This window comes from Eleginops maclovinus, chromosome 18, assembly GCF_036324505.1.
Source record: "Eleginops maclovinus isolate JMC-PN-2008 ecotype Puerto Natales chromosome 18, JC_Emac_rtc_rv5, whole genome shotgun sequence".
Classification (NCBI taxonomy): Eukaryota; Metazoa; Chordata; class Actinopteri; order Perciformes; family Eleginopidae; genus Eleginops; species Eleginops maclovinus.
In genome coordinates this window covers 22133611-22139610 of record NC_086366.1, presented here as the reverse complement: position 1 = coordinate 22139610, position 6000 = coordinate 22133611, and the positions used below count along the sequence as shown (strand labels likewise).

Genomic DNA, 6000 nt, shown 5'->3' with positions numbered 1-6000 from the left:
TCAAAGAGAGATACTGCAAGCTCCACATGGTCAATAACAACACAGGCTGTTTGCTGATGGGGCGGGAGGGGAGACTGATGCTGACATATATGGGTTTATACCAATACATTTGACTTTATGTGGCTTTTTTACATGACAAAATATCATTTACACTCAATTAATTGATTGATCGTTTGGTGCATTAAATGTGACATCACAATTTGTCCTTGAGAAACTTGTTTTTTTTAAACAGATATAAAATGTACCAACATGGGTTGATATAGATATATTGCAAATGTTTCTGACCTTTTAACATGACAAAATATTATCTAAGAGATGCTTTCAGTGTTTCCCTCAGATTTTAAGCATTTTAAGATATCTCTTTTCATTTGTATACCTTATTACAACAATTGTTATTATTGATTTGTCGGTTATTTTCTAAATTAATTTATCAATCGAGCAATGCCCATCATAATTGTCTTCAAGTAGCTTATTATTTGACCGACTAAAACTATAATTTACTAACACAAGAAAGCTGCAATATACATTGAAGATGCTAGAATAACAATATCACAAAAATAAATTAATGCCAATACTTTTTCTGACAAATTGCTTAATTGACTAACATTTCAGCTCTTATCATTCAGTGATTATCCTATTATTATGATGTTCATTTTTAAAAAGTTGTGTGTGTGTGTGTGTGTGTGAGCTCAGCAGTGTATGGTGGTTTGAAGTGTCGGTCTGTGTGCAGCAGGCAGATAGAGATCAGAAGCATTGTCGCAGAGCTGATAGCACTGACATGTGAGAGCCGTGTGTTCCTTTCCATTCTGGAGGTGACATTTTATTATTGTTCGCTCAGTGATAACCTCATTAACGCTGATGACTGGGTGGAACAAGTCCGGCTGCCTCCAGTCTCGTTGTTTGGGTGCGGTTTGCGAAGGATATCAGACACAAAAGGAAAACGATTTTGAGATTGGAAGACGACCATTCACCATTCAGTTTACATGCAGGAAATCTTGTCATAATATTTCCAATCATCAGACTGCGTGGAAACGAGTGCTGTCAAAAAATCTGATATGTGAAATATTTTGACACTCGTGGAGAAATAAGAAACATGTTGAAAATGAGAAGCAACACATGGAAAAATGTTAGAATAAAACAGTGTAACATTGGTTCGGCCTTTTAAACAAATGTATCATAAACCGCTGAAATCCATTTATTTTCCCCTTTCAAGGAGAATCTCTACTCATTTGAAACTTTCAATAAAATCCAACAATGTCAACTCTCTCTTTTATAGGAAATATATAATAATGATTCTGGCCCAATGCAGCAGCAGCATGTGTGTTAGCCTCGCTCACACTGAGAGAGGCCTTACCGTTGCGTTCATCCCAGTTTCTATCAGGATGTGTGTTTGTATAACTGAAAGGTAGGAGCAAAAGACTGCCCCCTGTTGGTTACCTCTCTGAATTGTCCAGCTGTTGGAGGGTGTAAATGATGAAAATATTAAACAACGGATTTTATGATACGTCCTGAAGTGAGGCTTGTGTCCCATGACTGTGTGTACATGTGTGAGTGTAGCATGATGCATTAATCCATACAAGAGCAGACTGTGACAGCTATATGCTATTTTGGGGTTTTATAAGGTATGTCTTCATTGATTCCATCTTTGTTTTTTTCCATTTCAGTGTACAAATAAGAACATTTTTCTTTTAAATACTGCTTTTTTTTTGTAAAGGGCATCAAGTGAGTGCAGACCGCCGCCAATGCAGTGCACTGAATAAACTGAAACGTTGACTTTAATTAAATGTATTGTCAACAAATGTCATATAATTGTATGAGGTTAGTTGAAAGCAATAATATTAAGTTGAACCAACCCTAATGTTTTTTTATTTTGATAATATTATTGCTTTCAACTAACCTAATATAGTTAGGTGAAATCCTTTGACATAATACATTTAATTAAACAACGTTTTGTTTTTTTCAGTGTGTCTAAGTAAAAAATAAAGCGTGCATTCCCTTTGATTCCGATCCTCTGTTGTTTAAAGTACTTCCTTGGCCCATGCTAGGCCCTTTTAGCTAATTTCATAAAAATCTAGCTTGTAGTTTTTCTGTAGTCTTTCTGAAAATCGAACAAATAACAAAAAATTAGCTTCCTTGGCGGGCGGAGGAAATAAAAATATAAATTCTTTCAGCAATCCATTAATGTTCAATTTAACTCTTTTACCGTTTTCTATATTTTAAAAAATGATCCTGTATTTCATCGACACTGTTGCCATAGTAACAACCCTATGAACTCTGCAAAAGACTATCCTCTTCGTCCAATCAATCACATGTGACAGCTGTCAATCACTCTTCTGGCCAGAATACCGCTGCTTCAGCCATCCAACAAGAGTGTGACACAGACATTGTTGGACACTGTGAGTTTGTAGGTGAGGTTCTGCAGGCCCTGTCCTTTTTTTTTTTTTTTTTTTGTCCTGCTGCTCTTTTCCTGGATGCGTAGGCAAGTGTGACAGATCTGGGTCTCTCTTGATGTACTACGTGGTTAGCTGGGGCTGATTCCTGGCCATTACCGGCAGATAACAGATACTTAAAAGGAGTGAAATGGTCTCTGGAAATCAGTGGTGATGAGCTGTCATTCACCTGGAAGCAGAGTGTATCATCCACCATGGATTTTGCACTAAAATGAGTTAAATAATTATTGGTCTGTAGCCATGAAAACCCTTCTTCTTTAGTGGTCCTGTGGTTGTGCAGAGTTGGTATACTGCTGCACCTTTTTGCAGGCATGCCTTAGTGTGTGTGTGTGTGTGTGTGTGTGTGTGTGTGTGTGTGTGTGTGTGTGTGTGTGTGTGTGTGTGTGTGTGTGTGTGTGTGTGTGTGTGTGTGTGTGTGTGTGTGTGTGTGTGTGTGTGTGTGTGTGTGTGTGTGTGTTTGCGTGCGTGCGTGCGTGCGTGCGTGCGTGCAGCCGTGTGTGAGCCTTTGTCTGCCTGCTCTAGGATCTCACCGCCAAAGCGGGCTAATATTAGCGAAGACCGGCTCTATCTGGACACAAAGCAGGTGTTGAATGACGATAGCTGCACTGTGTGTGTGTGTGTGTGTGTGTGTGTGTGTGTGTGTGTGTGTGTGTGTGTGTGTGTGTGTGTGTGTGTGTGTGTGTGTGTGTGTGTGTGTGTGTGTGTGTGTGTGTGTGTGTGTGTGTGTGTGGGGACCAGGAGATTTTAAAAATTGGTGGCATCAGTGTTATTCTCAGGGGACGTGCTTTAGATCCAGATGCACACTTTTCTCTGGCAGCTGTATAGAGATAGAGAGAGAGAAAAAAAAGGCACAATGCACCGTCTGCCAGACAGCAGTCAAAGAGGATTGGAGATTAGTTCGGGCGCAGACACAGTCGGTCGATCAGTCAGTCAGGGAGGGAGGAAGCAGAAGAAAAAGCGAGAGGGCAGTGTGGTCTCAGGGATTTTTCCTCTTTTTTTTCTTCCTCCCCTTTCCTCGCCTCTCTAGAGCCCCGTCGCTGATTTGAGCCCAGAGTGTGGTGTGTCGTTGCTCTCCTTCTCTGCTCCCATCTGTCCCTCCCCCCATCATCTCTCCTCTTTCTCTCCTTCCTCCCTCCCTCTCCTTCTCTCTCTCCCTCCCTCTCTCTCCCTCTCCCTCTCTCTCTCTCTCTCTCTCTCGCTCTCTCTCTCTCTCTCTCTCTCTCTCTCTCTCTCTCTCTCTAGGAGATTAAATGTAGCCTCTATTAGTCAAAGCACATCATGTAGCAATGTTTCTATGGCCTCTTCCTCACTCACACTCTCTGTCTCCCTCTGTCTCCGTCTCTCGTTCCTCTCCTGAAGGGATAGTGGTAATGATGTCGGCACAGTGTAAGAGAACAGAGAAAGAAAACAGAGTGAAAGCAATTGGAAAAGTGGATTTTTTTTTTTGTTTTTCGCTTGCATGCAGAAGAGAACAGAGGATTTGTTTTATGGGTGGAAAACGGACAACGGATAGGTGGCGAAAACACGGAAAGGAGGACTACTTTCTCTCAATCCTCCCTTCCCTCTTTCTCTTTTTTAGCCTGATACAGAGGAAAAAGGGCCTCTGGCTGTAAACAATTACAGCTGTGAGGCAAATTAATGGATGATATTTCTCTCCCCCCCCCTTTTTTAATTGAAAAAAGAAAAAAACTGCTTCTTTTCCTCCACGCCGTCAACATGGGAAGGCAAAAAGAAAAAGAGCCAAAGGGGGGAAGAGAAAGATTGAGAGAAAGAGGTGGAGTGCTAATATTGAAGAAGAAGAGGAGGAGGAGGAGGGAGGGGGGGTTATGGTTTTTTCCTGTCTTCCCTCCTTTTCCAGATTGAAAGAGAGAGAATACAATGCGAGGGAGAAAGGGGCGAGGAAGGGAGAAAGCGGAGCGAGACAAGAGATCAGCGGGCACATTTGTTTTGTCCTTTAACTTGTGTGTGTCGGTGTCGGTGTGTGTGTGTGTCGGTGTGTGTGTGAGTGTGTGTGTCCATTTTTTTCCCTCGTTAACCTGTCTTGGACCTGCAGGTCTGGGTGAAAAAAAAAAAGTAAGTAGGGATTCGAGCGAAAGGAAAATAGTGTGACACATTTTTGCAATCCATGCAATGCTTGCAAGTGTGTGTGTGTGAGCGCCTCCCCCCCGGCCCCCCCAGCCACCCCTCTTCGGTGAGGCAGCATACTGGTATGTATGCTTGACTGGCACTGTGGCCCAGACTGCAAGCACTGATTCCATGGCTCTATGCTCGCTCTTTTATTTTATCTCTTCCTCCCTTTTTCTTTCACTCACCCGTTCAATCGGTCTCACTCTCTCACCCCCCCCCCCCTGTCCTTGTGCTCTACCTGTTCTATCTAACCTTTAACTACCACTTCCTTTCAGCATTTCGTTTTCTGGGAAGAGGAATCATGTCACCGACTCTCTCGTGACTTGCCTCCCCAGACTGCTCACTCTCGCTCCTTTAGTGTGTGTGTGTGTGTGTGTGTGTGTGTGTGTGTGTGTGTGTGTGTGTGTGTGTGTGTGTGTGTGTGTGTGTGTGTGTGTGTGTGTGTGTGTGTGTGTGTGTGTGTGTGTGTGTGTGTGTGTGTGTGTGTGTGTGTGTGTGTGTGTGTGTGTGTGTGTGTGTGTGTGTGTGTAAAGGCGAGCAAAGAGATAGAGGGAAAGAGAGCTTGCACATGTTTCATTCCGGCTCAGTCTCACCACCCATCCTCATGCCTCTTTTCCTCGTCTCCGTCCGTCTCTCTTTTGCCGTTCTTTTTTTTCACCTGACTTTCCACGGTTCTCCAGACGTCTTCCTTTTGTTTCTTTTTTTTGTAAAAAACACAAAATTCTTCCTCTGAACATCTGGAGGCATGCTGTAAGTAAAAAACCTGAGCTTTCTCTTTCTCTCTGTCTCTTTTTTCCTCCTCTCCCGAGCAGGAAGCGTGCTAGGAGAACAACGGGCAACGGGGGCATCCTGGATCCGAAGGGGAGGGTGAGTCGATACCAACGAATACTCTTCCTCTCCACTTCCCTCTCAGCTCCCCATCTGTTTCCTAAGCTTTAGACCACCATGGTGGCATGAAGAAGCGTGGAGCTTTGTTACTGGGCTCGTCTTTTCTCCGCACAGCCTCTCCGGAGGATTTAGAAAACCGCGCTGAAGGGGGATTTGCACTATTGAGGAAAAGCATGCATTGAATTATTTTATTAATGGTTAAAAGATGTGACAGTCGGATGCAAGTCATCATGTCCGAGGGTTTCCTTCAGGCTGTGCGGTCCCCGCTCCAGATTTCGATGCTTTAATCAATGCATCTTGCACGGTTTTTGTCTCGTAGCAATGATTAGCAATCATAGCGCTTTGGATTTTCCCTACAACGGCGGAAAATCTTTAGGCGCACTGTACAGCAGCAGGCTCTCTACCTGATGGCAGGAAGCATTTTTCAAAGTGCTGTATTGTTCAGCTTAGATGGGGGAGGGGGCAGGAGAGAAACAGAGAGGGTAAGAAAGAGTTGGGGGGGGGAGTTGTCCAATGTTGTGTCTGGCTGAGGCTT

At 43.3% G+C, this 6000-nt stretch overlaps 1 long non-coding RNA gene across 8 annotated transcripts in view; it reads left to right on the top strand.

Annotated features, from left to right (window-relative positions):
- Positions 1–6000, top strand: part of LOC134880631 (uncharacterized) — an 89438-nt gene that overhangs the window by 76818 nt on the left and 6620 nt on the right. For 6 of the 8 annotated variants that reach the window (XR_010167952.1, XR_010167945.1, XR_010167946.1 and 3 more), the window contains one exon: positions 5390–5444. The exons of 1 other annotated variant lie outside the window; for it this stretch is intronic. This is a non-coding gene — a long non-coding RNA (uncharacterized LOC134880631). Of the gene's footprint in view, positions 1–3774; positions 4524–5389; positions 5445–6000 lie in introns of those variants that run through there. One more of the 8 variants, XR_010167949.1, reaches the window with a different exon arrangement.